The sequence below is a fragment of the Anabrus simplex genome, chromosome 6 (genome assembly GCF_040414725.1).
Source record: "Anabrus simplex isolate iqAnaSimp1 chromosome 6, ASM4041472v1, whole genome shotgun sequence".
Classification (NCBI taxonomy): Eukaryota; Metazoa; Arthropoda; class Insecta; order Orthoptera; family Tettigoniidae; genus Anabrus; species Anabrus simplex.
This window is the reverse complement of record NC_090270.1, coordinates 294,274,243-294,300,081: the sequence shown is the minus strand read 5'-3', so window position 1 is coordinate 294,300,081 and position 25,839 is coordinate 294,274,243. Positions and strand designations below refer to the sequence as shown.

Here is a 25,839-nt window from a genome sequence, read left to right as displayed (position 1 = left end):
CCTGAAGGGGGCACGCTGGGGGGGCTCAAATTTTGGGCTCAGCATAAGAACACAGTCGTATAGTATATCCAAAACGATAACCTATAGGTTTCGTGGGCTTAAAAATTTTCGAGAATTTCCTCATTTTTATCCCCTATCCCCCCAAATCAAAATAGCGGCACAACCTGCCGGACGAAGTAGACAATTGAAATTTGGTGAAATTATAGCTTTTGGTCCCTAACCGACGGGAAAATTCCAAGATGTTCAAATTTTTCACTTTTTACCCCCCAAAGATATCGAAATATATAGGCAATTTTAATGACTGTGCAGACATTCCTTTTGAGCTATTTTTTGGCTAAACGGTAAGTCGTATCACAAAACGGATGGCACAATGTCCCTTCAATTCGGAGTGATCTACAACTTTGGTCCTGTGACATTTTGTCGTATCTCTCTCCCTTATACGTTAAATTTGGCCGTATTTCTGGATTGTTCGTAAATTTGGTGATTTGTACAAGTATATTTCATTGTTTGACACACTTATAAGAATGATAGGATCATCACGTTGTGTGCGCACATTGGCACGATTAAGGGACATGTGTGTACCAAATTTCATGATTCTAGCTTATACATAAGTAGGCAAAAAGTAATGTAAAATGTTAAAAATGCACCCAAATTTCACCCTATTCAAAATTTGATCTCAATTTACCCCCTTAATATGGGAGATACGATTAAATGGTTTGGAAACAAACATGTAGAGCGATAAATGAGGCGTCTGATGGCGCAAACCGTTTCTTAATATCATAAACCGTTTAGGAGATATGAATCTCGAAGTGGAAGTCTGCACTTTTCAACGTGCTCATGCTTATCTGTCATCTATATATATAAAAGCAAGTCGGGCTGGAGCGATGTATATTTAAATATTTAAAAATGAAAAAAGACGTGAATTAATGAGGCACTTCCATAAATCTCAGAAATTTGAAACTTGGTACGGAGGAAACTGATGACCCCAGGATCCCTAGAAAAATCGGAAATTCTCAAAATTCCCTGAAGGGGGCACGCTGGGGGGCTCAAATTTTGGGCTCAGCATAAGAACACAGTCGTATAGTATATCCAAAACGATAACCTATAGGTTTCGTGGGCTTAAAAATTTTCGAGAATTTCCTCATTTTTATCCCCTATCCCCCCAAATCAAAATGGCGGCACAACCTGCCAGACGAAGTAGACAATTGATATTTGGTGAAATTATAGCGTTTGGTCCCTAACCGACGGGAAAATTCCAAGATGTTCAAATTTTTCACTTTTTACCCCCCTAAGATATCGAAATATATAGGCAATTTTAATGACTGTGCAGACATTCCTTTTGAGCTATTTTTTGGCTAAACGGTAAGTCGTATCACAAAACGGATGGCACAATGTCCCTTCAATTCGGAGTGATCTACAACTTTGGTCCTGTGACATTTTGTCGTATCTCTCTCCCTTATACGTTAAATTTGGCCGTATTTCTGGATTGTTCGTAAATTTGGTGATTTTTACAAGTATATTTCATTGTTTGACACACTTATAAGAATGATAGGATCATTACGTTGTGTGCGCACATTTGCACGATTAAGGGACATATGTGTACCAAATTTCATGATTCTAGCTTATACATAAGTAGGCAAAAAGTAATGTAAAATGATAAAAATGCACCCAAATTTCACCCTATTCAAGATTTGATCTCAATTTACCCCCTTAATATGGGAGATACTATTAAATGGTTTAGAAACAAACATGTAGAGCGATAAATGAGGCGTCTGATGGCGCAAACCGTTTCTTAATATCATAAACCGTTTAGGAGATATGAATCTCGAAGTGGAAGTCTGCACTTTTCAACGTGCTCATGCTTATCTGTCATCTATATAGATAAAAGCAAGTCGGGCTGGAGCGATGTATATATAAATATTTAAAAATGAAAAAAGACGTGAATTAATGAGGCACTTCCATAAATCTCAGAAATTTGAAACTTGGTACGGAGGAAACTGATGACCCCAGGATCCCTAGAAAAATCGGAAATTCTCAAAATTCCCTGAAGGGGGCACTCTGGGGGGGCTCAAATTTTGGGCTCAGCATAAGAACACAGTCGTATAGTATATCCAAAACGATAACCTATAGGTTTCGTGGGCTTAAAAATTTTCGAGAATTTCCTCATTTTTATCCCCTATCCCCCCAAATCAAAATGGCGGCACAACCTGCCGGACGAAGTAGACAATTGAAATTTGGTGAAATTATAGCTTTTGGTCCCTAACCGACGGGAAAATTCCAAGATGTTCAAATTTTTCACTTTTTACCCCCCAAAGATATCGAAATATGGAGGCAATTTTAATGACTGTGCAGACATTCCTTTTGAGCTATTTTTTGGCTAAACGGTAAGTCGTATCACAAAACGGATGGCACAATGTCCCTTCAATTCGGAGTGATCTACAACTTTGGTCCTGTGACATTTTGTCGTATCTCTCTCCCTTATACGTTAAATTTGGCCGTATTTCTGGATTTTTCGTAAATTTGGTGATTTTTACAAGTATATTTCATTGTTTGACACACTTATAAGAATGATAGGATCATCACGTTGTGTGCGCACATTGGCACGATTAAGGGACATATGTGTACCAAATTTCATGATTTTAGCTTATACATAAGTAGGCAAAAAGTAATGTAAAATGTTAAAAATGCACCCAAATTTCACCCTATTCAAAATTGGATCTCAATTTACCCCCTTAATATGGGAGATACGAGGAAATGGTTTAGAAACAAACATGTAGAGCGATAAATGAGGCGTCTGATGGCGCAAACCGTTTCTTAATATCATAAACCGTTTAGGAGATATGAATCTCGAAGTGGAAGTCTGCACTTTTCAACGTGCTCATGCCTATCCGTCATCTATATAAATTAAATCGTAACGACCGTGTGTCTGTACATTGATTATTTTGGCGAAATTTCCGTACAGTTATCCGTTTCACCTGTAATTATGACCATCTGCATCATTTTTAGCTTTGGTGTCCGTTTGTCTGTTTGTTTGTCTGTTTGTCTGTTTGTCTGTCCTTCTATAACTTGAAAACTACTGGATATATTTCCACCAAACTTCATATTTAGAATCCACCTGTCCTTGGGTAGGTTTTAGCGCAAAAAATAAAAGCGTAACGACCGTGTGTCTGTACATTGATTTTGGCGAAATTTCCGTACAGTTATCCGTTTCAGGTGTAATAATGGCCATCTGCATCATTTTTATCTTTGGTGTCTGTTTGTCTGTTTGTCTGTCCTTCTATAACTTGAAAACTACTGGATATGTTTCCACCAAACTTCATATTTAGAATCCACCTCTCCTTGGGTAGGTTTTAGCTCAAATATCGTTTCTAAATCCCTGAACTGAGTGGGGATTTTTACGAAACCGAAACCGTGATTTTGCACTCCCTCAAAGTATACACAACCGAACTTAATGGAAATCAACCTGCCTTAATGAAAATGAATTTCTAAACCTTTTTTTCTCATCTGCATCATTTCGATAACAGGATTTAGTAAGGGATATATCATTAACGGACCGTTTTTCGGTACAAATCCCAGCGGGTGCGTGTAAAGCGTACTTCTTACAACTTGAAAACTAACAAGATATTTGAACCAAATTTTATATATAGCATCCATCTGTCCAGGGGTAGGTTTCCTTGGTGTCTGTTAGTTAGTTAGTTAGTTTGTTTGTTTGTTTCTTTGTTTGTTGGTCTGTTTGTCTTTCTCTAACTTGAAAACTACTGGATATATTTCCACCAAACTTCATATTTAGAATCCACCTGTCCTTTGGGGAGGTTTTAGGGCAAATATTGTTTCTAAATCCCTGAACTAATTGGGGGTTTATACGAAACCGAAACCGTGATTTTGCACTCCCTCTAAATACACACAACCAAACTTTATGGAAATCTACCTGCCTTAATGGAAATTAATTTCTAAACCTTTTCTTCTCATGTGCATAATTTCAATCACTTACAGGAAAGATAGTATGATCAAACTCTACACGAACATTGGCCCACCCAGTACCCATATGTGAGCCAAATGCTATGCCACATAATTATCCGAAAAGTAATGGAAATGTAAGATATTCTTACACAAATTTCAACCTATTCAACGTTTTTGATTCAATCTGACCCATGAATAGATTAGATGCGAGAAAATATCATAGGACCAGACATTTAGATCGCTAAATACTGCGCCTTACGGTACAATCCTTTGTCGATATTACGTACCGTTTAGCAGCAGTTAATCTGTAAATGAAGGTCTGCAATATTGTAAACATTCATATACTTTCGTATGTCCATCTGTATATATATTCATTGATGTCGATTTGTAGAGATCGAGAAAGGATGTGTCTGCTATTGTAATCAGTACTCCCTACACCGACTTTGACTGCTGGCAGTAGGAATGGGGTCCTTCTCCGACTCCTGTGTAACTGGCATTAGTAAGGAGGGCCTACCATTTTAATGAATAATTCACTTTTCGATTTGTCTTGCAGAAGGCAAGGGATCATGCAGTTTTGTTCGAAAGTCCCCTACTCTATTGTGTTTGGCTCTAGGCCAGGGTGCCCGCCATTATAAACAAATGTTCCAATCTAAACTTTGACTAGCATTAGGCATTGTGGCCTGCTATTTTCATGGAAACTCACTAATTCTGTGTGACTGGCAGTAAGCTGGCTAGCAGCAGTAAAAATGGACTGTCATTATAATGATAACTGCACAACTCAATTTTGACTGGTGGTAGGGAAGTTGCCTGGTATTATAATAAAAACTCCTCAACTGTAACCTGTCTGAAAGTAGGAAATGGGTCTGCCATTGTAACTAAAACTCCCCAAATCGATTGTGACCGCGCAGTAGGCATTGGGGCCTGCAATTATAATGTAAACTTGCCAACTCGATTGTGAATGGCAGTAGGCAAGTGAGCCTGGCGTTATCATCACAACTCCGCAACCCTCACTTTACATTGGAAACAACGTATGTGGACCTCCCCATGCTATTTCTCGGATAAGGCTAAGAGACATGCAATTTTAAAACAATCTCATTTGCTGCACGCACAGTATTTACGTCGATATCCGTATACAATGTAGAATACCGTAGCGAAGCACGGGTACATTTGCTAGTATATAATATGTCGTGTGTCATATCCTATATCTCCACCAGCAACTTGCTTCTTCTTTTGACCATCGATGGCAATATTGTTTATTTGATCTAATTCTGACACACATGATTGGATTTATTGCTGATATGGTTAGTTCTACTGATCTCAGGGATATTCTGAGCCTTTGAGCAGTTATAATAAATACCCTAAGTACCCCAAATATCACAACCATACGGTACGACGTTTATTTATCAATAGTACATGTATCGTATATCTTAAATAGTACACGAACGTAGAATTGTTGCAATGAATAAGGGTTGTTTTTGTTGCTGTTGTTGTTCGAGTTATCAGCCCATAGACCCTATCCTGTGCTAAACATTTCATTTCCACGTAACTACTGCATCCTATATCTGCTCTAATCTGCTTGTCATATTCATACCTTGGTCTACTCCTACCGTTCTTACCGCCTACATTTCCCTCAAAAACCAACTGCACAAGTCCTGGGTGTCTTAAGATGTGTTCTATCGATCTATCTCTTCTTCTCGTCAAATTTATCCAAATTGATCCAAATCGCTCTCATCTCAGCAATTATATTCAGTATATCTTCATTCGCGACTCGATCAACGTGCCTGAGCTTCAGCAATCTTCTGTAACACCACATTTCAAGAGAGTCTATTACCTATCATTCCGAGCTTTTCGTCGTCCATGCTTCACTTCCACACAATGCCACGCTCTACAAGAATGTCTTCGAAAACATCTTTCTAATTCCTACCTCAATATTGGAAGTGACTAAATTTCTTTTCTTATGGCAGGCCTTCCTTGCTTGTGCTAGTCTTCATTTTATGTCCTCCTTACTTCTGCCATCTTAGTTATTTTACTACCCAAGTAACAATATTCATCTACTTCCTGTAAGACTTTATTTTCTAATTTAATATTTCCTGCATCACCTGACTTCGTTTGACCGCACTGCTTTGGAAGTAGTATAATTGGACAGTTCGGCGGCCACCTCCACCTCAGGCTCCCAGTGGCCACCTCCACCTCCTCCTCCGCCGCCGCCTCCGCCGCCGCCGCCTCCTCCGCCGCCGCCCGCGGGAAATTTGAATTTTGGCGGGAAATTTGAATTTTGGCGCGAGATTTGAATTTGTAAACAAAGCCACGTGCTTTTTGACAGCTGTCATCGACAACAACGCAACGCTAACCTCACTGCTGCCATCTTGACGGGCCTAAACCTCACTAGTGCCAACTTAACCTAACTAGAATGAGGTAAACAAAGCCACGTGTTTTTTGACAGCCACGTGCTTTTTGACAGACAATAACGCATCGCTAACCTCAGTACTGCCATCTTGACGGGCCTAAACCTCAGTAGTGCCAACTTAACCTCACTAGCGCGAGGTAAACAAAGCCACGTGCTTTTTGACAGCCACTTGCTTTTTGACAGATTTGTAAACAAAGCCACGTGCTTTTTGACAGCTGTCATCGACAACAACGCATCGCAAACCTCAGTACTACCATCTTGACAGGCCTAAACCTCAGTAGTGCCAACTTAACCTAACTAGCATGAGGTAAACAAAGCCACGTGCTTTTGACAGCCACGTGCTTTTTGACAGATTTGTAAACAAAGCCACGTGCTTTTTGACAGACAACAACGCATCGCTAACCTCAGTACTGCCATCTTGACGGGAATAAACCTCGGTGGTACCAACTTAACCTAACTAGCTCGAGATAGACAAAGCCACGTGCTTTTTGACAGCCACGTGCTTTTTGACAGCTGTCATCCGCCATCTTTAAACCACAAAGCACTGTGCTGCCCTCTATATCGCAGTAGCTGCAAAATTCGTCACCTGTCATCGGCAGTGCAGCCATCTTGGCGGGCCTAAACCTTAGTGCTACCAACTTAACCTCACTAGCTCGAGATAAACAAATCCACGTGCTTTTTGACAGCCACGTGCTTTTTTGACAGCTGTCATCCGCCATCTTTAATCCATAGAGCACAGTGCTGCCCTCTTTAGCTACTTACCTTTGAAATGTGGTGGCGGATAATTTGAAAAATGCTTTTTGACAGCAGCCATCTTGCATCGCAAACCTCAGTGCTGCCCTCTTTAGCTAGATACCTGTGGTAGCAGACAATTCCACGTGACAGCAGCCATCTTTAATCAAGAGAGCACCGTGCTGCCCTCTATGTGGTGGCGGCAAATTGAAAAATTCCACGTGCTCTTGTTTGGAAACAAACTCACGTGCTTTTTTGACAGCTACCATCCACCATCTTTAATCAACAGAGCACAGTGCTGTACTCTTTAGCTAGATACCTTTGAAATGTGGTGGCGGCAATTTGAAAAATTCTATGTGCTCTTGTTGGGAAACAAAGCCACGTGCTTTTTTGACAGCTGTCATCCGCCATCTTTAATCAATAGAGCACCGTGCTGCTATCATGCGGGCAATTTCATCACCTATCACCCGCCATCTTTAATCCACAGAACACCGTGCTGCCCTCTTTATGGCTACTACCTTAAGCACGTAGTAGCGGACAATTTGAAAAGTTCTGTTAGCTATCATCCGCCATCTTTAATCAAGAGAGCACCGTGCTGCCATCTTTAGCTAGATACCTTTGAAATGTGGTGGCGGATAATTTAAAAAGAAAAATTCTACAGCAGTCCTCTCTCGACGCTAATTGCATAAGATGGCGGCTATACATGACTCCTTAAGGGTGCTTACGCAAGATGGCTGCTATACACAGGTTCTTATGAGACGCCCTTGGGATGCTTGCGCAAGATGGCAGTTATACATGGCTCCTTATGAGATGCCCTAGGGATGCTTGCGCAAGATAGCGGCTGCTCTTATGGGACGGCTTAAGGGTCCTTGGGCAAGATGGCTTGAGACGCCCTAAGGATGCTTGCGCAAGATGGCGGACACAAGATGGCAGCTATACATAACTCCTTATGAGACGCTTTAAGGGTGCTTGCGCAAGATAGTTGCTACTCTTAGCTTAGAGGCTAACGTGTCATGCTAGTTCGATTCATTAAATTTGGGGCTTAAATGCAAAATGTTAAATATATCGAAAACGGTGCACCGTAGAGCAAAACGGACAAAATTTTTCTGCCTAATACCTCGGTTCGCAGTATGAGGAACAAGAAAAACATAGTCTAATGATGAGATCAACGGTTCGGTTCCTACTTAGGCCCTTTGGCATTCACTCTGTATTAGCTTGTATTGAAGCGAGTCTTCGTAACATGATCAGGTTTAGCTATGGTAGAGAGTATAACGTACCGTGCAGGTTCGATTCATTAAATTTGGAGGCTTAAATGCAAAATGTTAAATATCTCGAAAACGATGCATCGTAGAGCAAAACGGACAAAATTTTTCCGCCTAATACGTAGGTTCGTAGTATCAGGAACAAGAAAAACATAGTCTAATGATGAGATCAACGGTTCGATTCCTACTTGAGCCCTTTGGCATTCGCAGCTATCTATTTCTACAAGATGGTGGCTGCTCTTATGAGAAACAAGATGCCTTGAGACGTCCTAGGGATGCTTACGCAAGATGGCAGACACAAAATGGTGACTATACATAGCTCCTTATGAGACGGCCTAGGGGTGCTCGCACAAGATGGCGGCTACTCTTATGAAGAAAGCTAGCTTAGAGGCTACTGCGCAAGATAACAGCTGCTGTTATGCATGTGGTGGAGGGCAATTTGAAATTCTATGTGCTTAATCAACAGAGCACCCTGCTGCCCTCTTTAGCTGAAATGTGGTGGTGGATAATTTGAAAAATTCTTTTGACAGCTATCATCTTTAAAAACAATGGCGACTATACATAGGCTGTTAAGGTCTTATCATTCTCCTCCTCCTCCTCCTCCTCCTCCTCCTCCTCCTCCCCCTCCTCCTTCTCTACCTCCTCCTCCGCCTCTTATGTCAAGGCATAGCTTTATATCGAACAAGTTTAAACCTGCATCGCGAAGGCAAGCGTGTGCAGCGATAACATTATTGTGCATGTTTAGACTTTCGAAACATAAGAAGAGTAGAATCAAACGCTGTACTCGATACGACATGTGATCAGAACATTGATTGATGCGTTCAGAAAAACAAAATAAGTGATCAAGACTAGAATCGAACAATGTACTCAATACATCATGTGTTTAGAATATGTCAGGGGATACGCTTGTTCTAAGAAGATCAGATTGAAACATAACAAGACTAGAATAGAACACTGTAATCGATGTTGTTAACTTCAACATGTGATCAGAACATTGATTGATGTGTTCAGAACACAAAATAAGTGATCATGACTAGAATCGAACACTGTACTCGATACAACATGTGATCAGAACATTGATCGATGTGTTCAGAACACGAAATAAGTGATCAAGACTAGAATCGAACACTGTACTCAATACAACATGTGTTTAGAACATGTTAGGGGGTACCCTTGTTCTAAGAAGATCAGAATGAAACGTAACAAGACTAGAATCGAACACTGTAATCGATGTTGTTAACCTCAACATATGATCAGAACATTGTTTGATGTGTTCAGAGCAAAAGTACAATTTTGATGATTTGCTTAGTGTAAAATCAAAAACTATGGAAACACACTGTGCACATATCGCGTAGCTAACTCGCTCAGTAAGCAATATTGCAAAACTACAACTTCAATGATTTGCATAGTGTAAAAATCAAAAACACACTGTACCCATACTGCGCAGCTAACTCGCTCGGTAAACGATATAGCCAAAGTATAACTTCAAATTATTTACCTTCCATCATTCGTCTTGTGTGTAAAAATCAGTCGAACAAGTTATCGCATAAACATGGCTGAAAAAAAATCGTGATAGGGTATGGAACCCAGGGGTTACATCTTATCAGAAGGGCAAAAAGGATGAAAGGACTCTTCCTCCTCCTTACCGCACATTCCTTGGCTAAAGGGCTAATGGGCTAAAGGGCTAATGGGCTAAAGGGCTAAAGGGCTAAAGGGCTAAAGGTGCAACAACCTCATCGATCGCTATCAGCAAGAACGCTTGTACTTTGTTAAGTGTAGAAAATTAATCTTTATTTGTAAATGGTTTCATGTTCAGAACAAGGAATGGAAAATCCCCGAGGTGTGATGAGTTACGTTTTTCGAACTAGTGTTTGGAACACTGAACTTTTCAAGATGATAGCAGAGAGTTTAGCAATGTTCTGTTGTTGGATTTTAAATTCCGCGCTACAACATGCATAAGGTGGTAGCCTTGAGGTTTACCGCCGTAAAGATGGCAAGAGTGAGGTTAACAATGTTCTGTTGTTGGATTTTAAATTCCGCGCTACAACATGCATAAGGTGGCAGCCTTGAGGTTTACCGCCGTAAAGATGGCAAGAGTGAGGTTAACAATGTTCTGCTGTTGGATTTTAAATTCCGCGCTATAACATGCATAAGGTGGCAGCCTTGAGGTTTACCGCCGTAAAGATGGCAGCAGTGAGGTTAGCGACGCTCTATTGTCCTTCAAAGTGAGGTTAGGGTTCGTCAAGAAGACAGCTGTCAAAAAAGCACGTGGCTATGTTTACCAAACAAGAGCACGTGGTCGTGACGTCACGGTCACGTAGTATGTTGCCTCAGCATGTAAAGTTCAATGTCTACACCTACGTAGTTAACACTCTGCTATGTTCACAAGATTTTTTACACATAACTATTCTTTATGCTTTAAGTTCATGCACATAGGTTATGCTAAGATAGCAGCACAATCTAGCGGAATAAATTTAGTACGAGATTTGATGCATGCAAAATCAATAAGTAATGTGTACACGCTTTGAAACATGGCTATTCTTTGTACTTTAAGTTCATGTGTATAAGTTATGCTAAGATAGCAGCACGACCTAGCGGAAGAAGTTTTGTACGAGAGTCGATACATGCAAAGTCGATAGGTAATGTGTACACGCTTTGAAACATGGCTATTCTTTGTACCTTAAAGTCATGCGTATAGGTTATGCTAAGATAGCAGCACAATCTGGCGGAAGAAGTTCAGGGTGATCTGTACACGCTTTGAAACAAGGCTATTCTTTGTACTTTAAGTTCATGCGTCTTAGTTATGCTTGCGATAGTCGATGCATGTAAAATCGATAGGTTATGCTAAGATAGCAGCACACTTACACGATTTTAGCACATTCTAGTGGAAGAAGTTTAGTACGAGAGTCGATGCTTGCAAAATCATTAGGTAATGTGTACACGCTTTGAAACAAGGCTATTCTTTGTACTTTAAGTTCATGCGTCTTAGTTATGCTAAGATAGCTGCACAATCTACCTGAAGAAGTTTTGCACGAGAGTCGATACATGCAAAATCGATAGTTGATGCGTACACGCTTTAAAACATGACTATTCATTGTACTTTAAGTTCATGGGTATAGGTTATGCTAAGATAGCAGCACAATCTAGCGGAAGAAATTTAGTACGAGATTCGATGAATGCAAAATCAATAAGTAATGTGTACACGCTTTGAAACAAGGCTATTCTTCGTACTTTAAGTTCATGTGTATAAGTTATGCTAAGATAGCAGCACAACCTAGCGGAAGAAGTTTAGTACGATATTTGTTGCATGCAAAGTCGATAGGTAATGTGTACACGCTTTGAAACATGGCTATTCTTTGTACCTTAAGGTCATGCGTATAGGTTACGCTAAGATAGCAGCACAATCTAGCGGAAGAAGTTTAGTACGAGAGTCGATGCTTGCAAAATCGATAGGTAATGTGTACACGTTTTGAGACATAGCTCTTCTTCGTTCTTTAAGTTCATGCGTCATAGTTATGCTGAGATAGCAGCACAATCTACCTGCAGAAGTTTAGTACGAGAGTCGATACATGCAAATTCGATAGTTGATGTGTACACGCTTTGAAACATGACTATTCATTATACTTTAAGTTCATGGGTATAGGTTATGCTAAGATAGCAGCACAATCTAGCGGAGAAAATTTAGTACGATATTTGATGCATGAAAATCAATAAGTAATGTGTACACGCTTTGAAACATGGCTATTCTTTGTACTTTAAGTTCATGTGTATAAGTTATGCTAAGATAGCACAACCTAGCGGAAGAAGTTTAGTACGATATTTGTTGCATGCAAAGTCGATAGGTAATGTGTACACGCTTTGAAACATGGCTATTCTTTGTACCTTAAGGTCACGCGTATAGGTTATGCTAAGATAGCAGCACAATCTAGCGGAAGAAGTTTAGTACGAGAGTCGATGTGTGCAAAATCGATAGGTGATGTGTACACGCTTTGAAACATGGCTATTCATTGTACTTTAATTTTATGGGTATAGGTTATGCTAAGATAGCAGCACGATCTAGCGGATGAAGTTTAGTTCGATGGTCGATGCATGTAAAATCGATAGGTCATGTGTACACGCTTTGAAACATAGCAATTCATACTGCTGCTCTGTTCCCAAGACTTTTAAGCATAGCTAACCCTAATACTGCTCTTAACGACGTCGAGCTAAGGATTGATTACGTGACCGTGATGTCACGACCACGTGCTCTTGTTTGGTAAACATAGCCACGTGCTTTTTTGACAGCTGTCTTCTTGACGAACCCTAACCTCACTTTGAAGGACAATAGAGCGTCGCTAACCTCACTGCTGCCATCTTTACGGCGGTAAACCGCAAGGCTGCCACCTTATGCATGTTATAGCGCGGAATTTAAAATCCAACAGCAGAACATTGTTAACCTCACTCTTGCCATCTTTACGGCGGTAAACCTCAAGGCTGCCACCTTATGCATGTTGTAGCGCGGAATTTAAAATCCAACAACAGAACATTGTTAACCTCACTCTTGCCATCTTTACGGCGGTAAACCTCAAGGCTACCACCTTATGCATGTTGTAGCGCGGAATTTAAAATCCAACAACAGAACATTGCTAAACTCTCTGCTATCATCTTGAAAAGTTCAGTGTTCCAAACACTAGTTCGAAAAACGTAACTCATCACACCTCGGGGATTTTCCATTCCTTGTTCTGAACATGAAACCATTTACAAATAAAGATTAATTTTCTACACTTAACAAAGTACAAGCGTTCTTGCTGATAGCGATCGATGAGGTTGTTGCACCTTTAGCCCTTTAGCCCTTTAGCCCTTTAGCCCTTTAGCCCATTAGCCCTTTAGCCCATTAGCCCTTTAGCCAAGGAATGTGCGGTAAGGAGGAGGAAGAGTCCTTTCATCCTTTTTGCCCTTCTGATAAGATGTAACCCCTGGGTTCCATACCCTATCACGATTTTTTTTCAGCCATGTTTATGCGATAACTTGTTCGACTGATTTTTACACACAAGACGAATGATGGAAGGTAAATAATTTGAAGTTATACTTTGGCTATATCGTTTACCGAGCGAGTTAGCTGCGCAGTATGGGTACAGTGTGTTTTTGATTTTTACACTATGCAAATCATTGAAGTTGTAGTTTTGCAATATTGCTTACTGAGCGAGTTAGCTACGCGATATGTGCACAGTGTGTTTCCATAGTTTTTGATTTTACACTAAGCAAATCATCAAAATTGTACTTTTGCTCTGAACACATCAAACAATGTTCTGATCATATGTTGAGGTTAACAACATCGATTACAGTGTTCGATTCTAGTCTTGTTATGTTTCATTCTGATCTTCTTAGAACAAGGGTACCCCCTAACATGTTCTAAACACATGTTGTATTGAGTACAGTGTTCGATTCTAGTCTTGATCACTTATTTCGTGTTCTGAACACATCGATCAATGTTCTGATCACATGTTGTATCGAGTACAGTGTTCGATTCTAGTCATGATCACTTATTTTGTGTTCTGAACACATCAATCAATGTTCTGATCACATGTTGAAGTTAACAACATCGATTACAGTGTTCTATTCTAGTCTTGTTATGTTTCAATCTGATCTTCTTAGAACAAGCGTATCCCCTGACATATTCTAAACACATGATGTATTGAGTACATTGTTCGATTCTAGTCTTGATCACTTATTTTGTTTTTCTGAACGCATCAATCAATGTTCTGATCACATGTCGTATCGAGTACAGCGTTTGATTCTACTCTTCTTATGTTTCGAAAGTCTAAACATGCACAATAATGTTATCGCTGCACACGCTTGCCTTCGCGATGCAGGTTTAAACTTGTTCGATATAAAGCTATGCCTTGACATAAGAGGCGGAGGAGGAGGTAGAGAAGGAGGAGGGGGAGGAGGAGGAGGAGGAGGAGGAGGAGGAGGAGGAGAATGATAAGACCTTAACAGCCTATGTATAGTCGCCATTGTTTTTAAAGATGATAGCTGTCAAAAGAATTTTTCAAATTATCCACCACCACATTTCAGCTAAAGAGGGCAGCAGGGTGCTCTGTTGATTAAGCACATAGAATTTCAAATTGCCCTCCACCACATGCATAACAGCAGCTGTTATCTTGCGCAGTAGCCTCTAAGCTAGCTTTCTTCATAAGAGTAGCCGCCATCTTGTGCGAGCACCCCTAGGCCGTCTCATAAGGAGCTATGTATAGTCACCATTTTGTGTCTGCCATCTTGCGTAAGCATCCCTAGGACGTCTCAAGGCATCTTGTTTCTCATAAGAGCAGCCACCATCTTGTAGAAATAGATAGCTGCGAATGCCAAAGGGCTTAAGTAGGAATCGAACCGTTGATCTCATCATTAGACTATGTTTTTCTTGTTCCTGATACTACGAACCTACGTATTAGGCGGAAAAATTTTGTCCGTTTTGCTCTACGATGCATCGTTTTCGAGATATTTAACATTTTGCATTTAAGCCTCCAAATTTAATGAATCGAACCTGCACGGTACGTTATACTCTCTACCATAGCTAAACCTGATCATGTTACGAAGACTCGCTTCAATACAAGCTAAAACAGAGTGAATGCCAAAGGGCCTAAGTAGGAACCGAACCGTTGATCTCATCATTAGACTATGTTTTTCTTGTTCCTCATACTGCGAACCGAGGTATTAGGCAGAAAAATTTTGTCCGTTTTGCTCTACGGTGCACCGTTTTCGATATATTTAACATTTTGCATTTAAGCCCCAAATTTAATGAATCGAACTAGCATGACACGTTAGCCTCTAAGCTAAGAGTAGCAACTATCTTGCGCAAGCACCCTTAAAGCGTCTCATAAGGAGTTATGTATAGCTGCCATCTTGTGTCCGCCATCTTGCGCAAGCATCCTTAGGGCGTCTCAAGCCATCTTGTCCAAGGACCCTTAAGCCGTCCCATAAGAGCAGCCGCTATCTTGCGCAAGCATCCCTAGGGCATCTCATAAGGAGCCATGTATAACTGCCATCTTGCGCAAGCATCCCAAGGGCGTCTCATAAGAACCTGTGTATAGCAGCCATCTTGCGTAAGCACCCTTAAGGAGTCATGTATAGCCGCCATCTTATGCAATTAGCGTCGAGAGAGGACTGCTGTAGAATTTTTCTTTTTAAATTATCCGCCACCACATTTCAAAGGTATCTAGCTAAAGATGGCAGCACGGTGCTCTCTTGATTAAAGATGGCGGATGATAGCTAACAGAACTTTTCAAATTGTCCGCTACTACGTGCTTAAGGTAGTAGCCATAAAGAGGGCAGCACGGTGTTCTGTGGATTAAAGATGGCGGGTGATAGGTGATGAAATTGCCCGCATGATAGCAGCACGGTGCTCTATTGATTAAAGATGGCGGATGACAGCTGTCAAAAAAGCACGTGGCTTTGTTTCCCAACAAGAGCACATAGAATTTTTCAAATTGCCGCCACCACATTTCAAAGGTATCTAGCTAAAGAGTACAGCACTGTGCTCTGTTGATTAAAGATGGTGGATGGTAGCTGTCAAAAAAGCACGTGAGTTTGTTTCCAAACAAGAGCACGTGGAATTTTTCAATTTGCCGCCACCACATAGAGGGCAGCACGGTGCTCTCTTGATTAAAGATGGCTGCTGTCACGTGGAATTGTCTGCTACCACAGGTATCTAGCTAAAGAGGGCAGCACTGAGGTTTGCGATGCAAGATGGCTGCTGTCAAAAAGCATTTTTCAAATTATCCGCCACCACATTTCAAAGGTAAGTAGCTAAAGAGGGCAGCACTGTGCTCTATGGATTAAAGATGGCGGATGACAGCTGTCAAAAAAGCACGTGGCTGTCAAAAAGCACGTGGATTTGTTTATCTCGAGCTAGTGAGGTTAAGTTGGTAGCACTAAGGTTTAGGCCCGCCAAGATGGCTGCACTGCCGATGACAGGTGACGAATTTTGCAGCTACTGCGATATAGAGGGCAGCACAGTGCTTTGTGGTTTAAAGATGGCGGATGACAGCTGTCAAAAAGCACGTGGCTGTCAAAAAGCACGTGGCTTTGTCTATCTCGAGCTAGTTAGGTTAAGTTGGTACCACCGAGGTTTATTCCCGTCAAGATGGCAGTACTGAGGTTAGCGATGCGTTGTTGTCTGTCAAAAAGCACGTGGCTTTGTTTACAAATCTGTCAAAAAGCACGTGGCTGTCAAAAGCACGTGGCTTTGTTTACCTCATGCTAGTTAGGTTAAGTTGGCACTACTGAGGTTTAGGCCTGTCAAGATGGTAGTACTGAGGTTTGCGATGCGTTGTTGTCGATGACAGCTGTCAAAAAGCACGTGGCTTTGTTTACAAATCTGTCAAAAAGCACGTGGCTGTCAAAAAGCACGTGGCTTTGTTTACCTCGCGCCAGTGAGGTTAAGTTGGCACTACTGAGGTTTAGGCCCGTCAAGATGGCAGTACTGAGGTTAGCGATGCGTTATTGTCTGTCAAAAAGCACGTGGCTGTCAAAAAACACGTGGCTTTGTTTACCTCATTCTAGTTAGGTTAAGTTGGCACTAGTGAGGTTTAGGCCCGTCAAGATGGCAGCAGTGAGGTTAGCGTTGCGTTGTTGTCGATGACAGCTGTCAAAAAGCACGTGGCTTTGTTTACAAATTCAAATCTCGCGCCAAAATTCAAATTTCCCGCCAAAATTCAAATTTCCCGCGGGCGGCGGCGGAGGAGGCGGCGGCGGCGGAGGCGGCTGCGGCGGAGGAGGAGGTGGAGGTGGCCACTGGGAGCCTGAGGTGGAGGTGGCCGCCGAACTGTCCAATTATACTACTTTTGGACTTATTTATTTTCATCTTGTACGCCTGAATAAGGGTAGGTATACATGTAGTAAATGAGACATTTGCAGGTACTCGAGGAACTGAAAAATTAGTACCAAATAAACCCTCAGTTTACATAGAAATATCATAAATTCCCCAACCACTCTGACAAGGCTGACCTTGGTGGGAGGAGGGGGGGAGTGACTGATTAAAATGGTAAGTTCACAAGTGTGAGCTTCTTTCCACCAGAGTATAAATTTCGTTTGAAAAGTAATGGCCTAGGGCAGGGATGGCAAACCTTTACCGACTATCGTATCAATTAAAGTCTTGTGTATTACTTTTTACTGTCTATTGTGCCATCGGTTATTTTTCTATAGAATCATCATGAAACCTCTCATTTGACTTCATATTGGCATTAATTTGCATTACATACAAATCCATTCAACTTAATATTTCATAATTTTATTTTGCAAACATCACTGAACATTACATTTTAAAGAGCAGATAAATTTTAAGAATAAGGGTTGTTTCCTTTAACCAATACAATTTGTAAAAAACATGGCCATAGAATTAATTGATACATAGGCCTACTTATTTATTAGAGCGTGATATTAAAATACGCTATGTTGCTAGATTTTTTACCAATTCATTACATGTCAAAACATTAAAATATGTCTGTATATTCTTTGATGTGCCACACAAGTTGTGTGTCATAGGTTCGTCATCTCTGGCCTAGTGTTCTAGAGGTTAGATGTTTCTTCAATATACGAATTAATTTTTGAAATGAAATACCGAGGGGATATTTTGTGAAATGTTTTGAGATTTTGAAGAGATCAGGAGATACGTTATGTACCACTGATAGCGATATCAATGAAATTTGGAAGTGTTTCGAAGTGTCGAACACTACATTATAGCAGCAAGAGGGAGGAGGAAGAATTTAGAAAATAAAGTTCTATATTAAAGCCCAAGTGATCCGTCTGCTACAGAATGTAATTGCAATTGGATTCTCTTTGTTCAGGTTGGAAAGCGGAAAGAACTAATCCCTTAATTAGTACTATTTTCTCATAAGGTGTGCCTTAAATTTCTCAGAGTGTTAATTAAAAAAGTAACTGGTATGTGAAAATCCAAGGCTACTTTACGAAACTCCACTTCATTATCGAAAAGTTCTGTTTGGTGCGCTATTACACAAACAAGTATTTTTGGGTTGGTTTCTTAAAATATCGTATATTCTGAGCGTCATGCGGAATTCATTTATTTTCCATCCGTGACTTGGACGTGTAAATTAGCAGAATAACTGGTATTGTTCACACGATAAACCAGACTCTCCTTCACGGTCGAAACGTTTATGTTTCTTGCGTCATAACAGAGTCAAGTATATTTGGGTTAATTTATTTCAAAAGACCGCTATTTCTGAACTTTAGAATGGTTACTTGTAAAGGAAAATGAACCTTACCATACACTACTGTAGAGATATACATTAGCATGACCTATTTACGCACTTCTACACTATACTGCATAACGGTACAGTTTCTTTTATACACAAAACTAAAAGCAAAGTCATCTCAGTACAGGCCACGAAGGCCCTTGGAGGTGTAGAAGGTAAGGCTTCCCCTATACGTAACCTCGGCACATAATGGGGTAGAGTGGTTAGTTCTACGCCCGGCCGACTTTGCCCCAGGAATTAACCCGGTATTCATTTTTGGTGTAAGGTGAGTGAATCTCAAGGCCATATGCACCTCCGGAAGTGGAAATCTCGTTTCTTGAATTTTACATTTCCCTGACGCGGATTCGCACCCACGCACTTCCGGGCGAACCGAGCACGCCTTTACCTCCTCGGCCAGGCAGCCCCTTTCTTTTATACACAGATATATCAAAATAAATACGAGTATTGACTTTTAGGCGTCGACATATATAAAGAGTGTATCAGAACTATACCGACGACAAATTCAGGGATGTTCTTCGTGTTATGTTAAAAACGATGGTGCAATGGGATTGGCGGAGGAATATTTTTCTTTTCGAGAAAATGGGGTTATTTTTTTACTTCCGGGCGCGCGATTCAAATTGGCAAACTCGCTGTATTTTCCATGACAGAGCACGAGCCGCTGCTGCCGTGCTTCAGTGGTGAGAAGGGAGGGGGGCTAGTGGAGTGTATGATGGAGGCAGAGATAATGGTCCGCACGTATGCACAAGTTTCCTCGTTCGAGTCGCATAGGATTGTCCTTGTCCCTTACAGGCAATATCCCGAGTTCGTTTGTTAAACAGACGTAACTGCACGCACAGTACAAGAACATACCTACTGTACTCACGACATATTTTTCATTCACGATTGTTTTCCCTCCCGTCTGTTGGTCGCAGTAACGTTCTTTATTTTTTAGCACGTTGAGTGCCAGACCGAATTTCATAGGATTGCCGTCTAGTGCCGTGAGCTAATAACATCGAGGTACTCCCTGGTGCCAAAACATTCGCAGGCTTAACCAAGCAAATGATCGCTAAAATGAGGATGGATTTATGATATATTAGGTTAACATATTATGTATATTATGTAAAATATTGCGACCCCATGTGGGGTCGTATTGGTCATTACGAATTGTAAACTTACACGCGCCCCCATATAGGGTCGCACTTACATAGTAGTTATTGTCCCGACGCTCGTTCATAATTACCTTTTCCTTTTCAGGGACGCGTTATATGCTGTTGATTATGAGAGATGTGTTAGCTTGTTCATACTGGAGCCGTAAAAAATTACGATCCCCGATTTCAGGTCAGGATATGTTTTTAAATGACGATCTTCCAATTTTAAGTTAGGAAATTTTCGCATGAAGTGTAGTTTAGTGAAAATTATGTGAATTTGATACATTAGGATGTAAGAAGAACTTGTAGTTACGGAGTATTGAATAAGTATATAATTTTGTTTGTATACCTTTTAATTTGAGTAATAGAACTTAGCAGCGATAATTGTGCGACATGGGAAGACAGTGACTATATCGTTGAAGATGATCGTAATTGTTGCGACAGTTGCCTTGGGCACTCGGTGTACAGTAGGGAAGTGTATGCTGAAGATTAATTCATCAATGTGGATGAACGTGCGTGATCGCTATTTGCTCTGTAATGGGTTCAAAATCACTGTAACTATATATTTCGTCTACATCATCATTGGCCTACTTGTTCGATATATCGTCCACACTATCTGAAATAAGTCTTTTACTGCTGGATTTACTCGTAACGACTTAAAAAGGAAACTCACAGCACTGCACAGTTACATAAACAATCCGTGCGCGAGATGGACAATGACTTCATCACCCTACAAAGCACTCTTGACGTACCCATATGGGGTCGCACCAAGACAGGAATTGAGGAACGGAAGGTGGACTATGCACGTACTTAAATAGACGACCAGCAGATGGCAGGAAGAGACTGTATAGAGCTTCGAAACACACACTTGCTGCACATCCAAATGGGTTCGCACAGTTCTCGATTTAGAACGAACGTACGACCCCAACGTGTTAACATGCAACGGTGCCGCCTCACGATTGTGTATTTCTTCACTCACAACATTGTCAATGTAACAAATTGCTGGAAGAAAGAAACAATACGCCCAATGGTAGATGTTCCACATGCCCCCCTCCTACTTCGATGCATAGTTCACAACAATGTAGTAGTGACCTTCGGACTCTGTTCGGGATATGTGGTGCAAAGCTGCCTGTATTCTTGGTACAAGTTCATCGTTTCTTTCTACGGGATTCGCATAGTAGTCGACATGTGCAGAACAGATGCTGCCTTCTGGAAAATAATTGCTCATCACTGAAGCATACCCGAAAATAGATAAATGTATAAATACTTCACATAACCTCAAAATCCTCTTCAGCACGCTTTGATAAATATTATATGTTATTGACCACCGATTTCCAGTAGCTTATACCATGATCCATGTATTCCCTGGCCCATTTCAATCTCTTAGCCATCATACAAGGAGTAAGCCTTGGTTTTTTACATGGCCTATGAGCGATGAAGTCCAACTACTTCAGTTTCCGCCATGTTGTTCTTTCTGAAACATGTACCCCAGATGCTTCTAGTTCACGTTTTACCATTTTTACCGTAGAATGTCGGTTTTTTGACAAATGTTTGCGAGGAATCGTTCACTACGCTCAGTGAAGAGAGGTTTCCTGCCACAATGACATTTTTGTTTCCCATTCAAGTCCTCACCAAAAGTCAATTTCTTAGCAGTGAAGTTCACTGTGGATTGTGAAAGACCAACTTTGTTACCAATCTCACGCTTTGAATACATTCCTGTCTCAGTGAGGATACAAGCTCGGGAGAGAGAAAGGGTGGTATATGGGAGGTACAAACAGCATGAGGGAGTCGCTATGACCGAGTACTTCCTGGCCCATGTCATGATTTGTCAGAACTTAGATGGTATAACCGAGGGGTCTGATGTAGTAAGACTACTTTTGAAAATGTGCCCTGAAGTTTCATTTCTATCTGGTTTAATACTACCTATTGTCTTAGACTGGTACAAACCGGTCTAGTAGCCGAGCTGTACGTACTTCCTGATGAGAGTGGCTATACACCCCTCATTCAGAAATTCCTAAGTACCACGTCGTGGTAACGAAGTAATTAATGTAGAAGTGATAAACTATCACACTAGTCCACTATGGTACAACAACCATAAGACAAGTTCACAGACCTACAGCGATATACGAGATCGAAGAATCAAGAATCCAGAAGAAGAATAATAATGAATGCAGAATCTAGAAGAATGAAGCCAAGAGCTCCAACACGCCCTTTTATAACCTTCTCTGGCTCTAATTACAGGTCGCTACACGTGGTCCAATCAGTTGACACGTCTCTCCCCACTCCAGATATTAGAGTTGATGGGTCTTAACCATGATATCAACTGTTCTTCTATTAGCCCTTTCACTCAGTATCCATGGCAACATGACGCTCCTTTGAAAATATAGGCGGTGATCAGTTTGAATTATTCTGGTCGAAATACGGTAGCTGTCGTTATAACGCTTGAACACGTGCTCGCTTTTCCCAGAATTTGATGTCTAAATTTGTCCTTCCTTCTTCCTCGGTGATGTGGCAAGATAGAGGAAATCTACTGCAAGTTAAATTTAAACGAATGTCGCAAGAATCTAAGTGAATATTAGGATATTCAGCCCTCGTTTACAAGTCGTAGTTACAAAGTAATGAAATGATAGTGAGCAAATGATCAACCATGAATTATAATACAATTACATACCAAGATAAATATCATGACGTTAAATTCCTGAATTAATTACATATAATAAAATTAACATAATTACACTGTGACGTCTGGAACGTTACATACGCCCCCATGAGTTCTTAACACATATCACATGAGTTGAGAACTCACACTCTTACTCCCACATTGACTTGAAATACCTCTATTACCTGCCCATTACGAACGACATTATTTTCATACAATTAATTATATCTCACTGTTTCCATATCTCTCTTAGACTGCTTACCATTGCGAATGTCTGTTATTTCAGTTCATCTTGAGGTTTAGATACTAAATTATGCCCAACATGAGCAACTTTCCATTTTTTTAAAAAACAAGATTATCTTTGAGAATATAACATAATATATATACAATTCAGATTACAAACTCTCCCGAGTGTCTATTAGTCCTTTTACTCTCCATCTTTCCGACATTCTTTGCTAGATAGCAGTAACACGTTCTCTTCCAATCTTTTACATTAAAACCATGGAAAACAAATGATACAATCAATTTACACCTTAATCACTCTCTCGAATGTTTCAACCTTATCTTGAAGCAGGATGCAATACACTTCCAGAATTTATCTCTAAACTTATTTCTGAATTCTTTCAGGTTCGTCATCGTTTGCCTATATACCATGAACCAAGACCGAGTTTCTCCTACAAAAGCATGGTCAATATTTTCCATAACGTCTTCCCAGTCCATAGACCCTTCCTCTAGACGCTTTTCAAATCGTTTTTCTATCATCTTGAGGAAATCTAGCGGGTTCGTTTGTTTCCCATTAAATTTAGGTAGTTCAATATCCCTAATGTAGCTATTTCCTAGACATTGCTTTCCCGTGAAAACCTGTTTATCCTTTGCCACCTGTTTTAACTGATTTTCTGCTTTCTCCATCCGGCATTCTACATCTTTGTCTCTCCTATCAATTTCACTCTCCAAATTAACCTGCTTCTCTTTCAATGTCCTAATTTCAATCTTATTCTCTTCAGCTATCGCAAACCTTTCTTCACTTGCCCGCGTCTCATCTTCTATTCTAAGCTTTACTGTGTCTATCTCTTGTTGGACGTGGTCTTTGAATACCCGTATTTCCCCTCTTTGAGTCTCAACTCTCTTATCAATACTAGTGACCTGGCTCATTACTTCCTCCCTAGTAGAGTTGTTTTCCTTCCCCATTAATTCCAACAACTCACTCCTCTGCTCTACAAATTTCTTTTCTACCTCTTGTTTGTTTTGATTAGTTATCTCTTTCTGTTCCTCTATCTGCTTGTTAAATCTTTCATTTTGTTTAAATAATTCTTGTAACTGTTTGCTATGTTCGTCCATCCTTTTATTAGCTTCTACCTTGTGTTCATTCAATGCGTTACTTAATTCTCGTTTAGTTTGTTCTACTTCATTTTAATTTCTGATTTAGTTTGTTCTACTTCATTTTTAATTTCTCATTTAGTTTGTTCTACATCTGTTTTAATTTGTTCCAATTCATTTTTTATTTCAGATTTACTGTCCTCTATCTTACTCAACATTAACTGCATCATTCCCATTAACTGATCATTATTATTACTTTCATTGTTAGTGTTTACTTCCGCTTCGCCCCCCATCCTACTATCATCTGACTCCATACTGACTTCTTTCTGCTTGCCTTCACTCTCCATACTACTTACACTTCTATCTTCAATTTCCTCTACTAGACTACACAACTCTTCCTCTGAACTCAATACGTTATTGCCTTTTATCGCCCGTCCACTGCGCAACATCCTCTCCTCTTTCGTCTGATCAGCCATGACCTTCCCCACAATCAAACACTCCTAATGCAACGTGGATATCCAAATTTTACCCATAATACGAATTCTGATATCGTTACTGTCATTAACTGCTCCGTACTTAATGATTTTCTCGCCCTACGTTGGAGCGGCATTTATGTGACTTCCCCTCTCGGAGAACAATCATTGAACGAGAAATGCAACCATGCAAGCTAAGGGCGCCAATCTTTAAGTTGATGACTTAAAGATAAAAATTTATAATCAAGCTTGGACGGACTCTTATCACAGGGGTGGGGTGATAGTGCACTAATCATTAAGCCGGAGAATTAGAAATCAAAAGGCTAATTAAGGCAGATTGTTTAAAGTGAACTAGAAAAATACTATTTATTATATTGAATATAAATGACGACGGTTTAACGAGAACTGAATTTAAAATAGGAAATGAATTTAACAAAAAGTTGAATGACTCTACTTCGCGAAAACTTGCAATATTTTTAACTCGCTTGCTCACCATGTAGTCTTGTTCTGCTGGTCCTTGGAAAGCTTCCATCCTTGTAGCTGGAACATCACCGGTCGTCTTTGAGATCTCTTCATCTGCAGCTAAGTACCATTCCTGCCTTGCTAAGTGCACCGCCCACTAATTGGAAGATGGCTTCGACACTAACACTCCCTATTATGCTCTATCCCATATATTGGAGATGAGCCCTAAGTCATAGTTAGAAAAACCTCCTTGGGTTATGTGGAGAGGATACACAATTAATAATCCTTCCAACTTTACTGAAAATGTGCCCTGAAGTTTCATTTCTATCTAGTTTAATACTACCTATTGTCTTAGACTGGTACAATCCGGTCTAGTAGCCGAGCTGTACGTACTTCCTGATGAGAGTGGCTATACACCCCTCATTCAGAAATTCCTAAGTACCACGTCGTGGTAACGAAGTAATTAATGTAGAAGTGATAAACTATCACACTAGTCCACTATGGTACAACAACCATAAGACAAGTTCACAGACCTACAGCGATATACGAGATCGAAGAATCAAGAATCCAGAAGAATAATAATAATGAATGCAGAATCAAGAAGAATGAAGCCAAGAGCTCCAACACGCCCTTTTATAACCTTCTCTGGCTCTAATTACAGGTCGCTACACGTGGTCTAATCAGTTGACACGTCTCTCCCCACTCCAGATATTAGAGTTGATGGGTCTTAACCATGATATCAACTGTTCTTCTATTAGCCCTTTCACTCAGTATCCATGGCAACATGACGCTCCTTTGAAAATATAGGCGGTGATCAGTTTGAATTATTCTGGTCGAAATACGGTAGCTGTCGTTATAACGCTTGAACACGTGCTCGCTTTTCCCAGAATTTGATGTCTAAATTTGTCCTTCCTTCTTCCTCGGTGATGTGGCAAGATAGAGGAAATCTACTGCAAGTTAAATTTAAACGAATGTCGCAAGAATCTAAGTGAATATTAGGATATTCAGCCCTCGTTTACAAGTCGTAGTTACAAAGTAATGAAATGATAGTGAGCAAATGATCAACCATGAATTATAATACAATTACATACCAAGATAAATATCATGACGTTAAATTCCTGAATTAATTACATATAATAAAATTAACATAATTACACTGTGACGTCTGGAACGTTACAATTTGGCATGTG

The 25,839-nt window shown here is 40.4% G+C and overlaps 1 protein-coding gene across 1 annotated transcript in view; it reads right to left on the bottom strand.

Annotated features, from left to right (window-relative positions):
* LOC136875989 (uncharacterized) overlaps positions 1–25,839 on the bottom strand; it is a 440,031-nt gene that overhangs the window by 396,161 nt on the left and 18,031 nt on the right. The gene's annotated exons all lie outside the window — the stretch shown is intronic.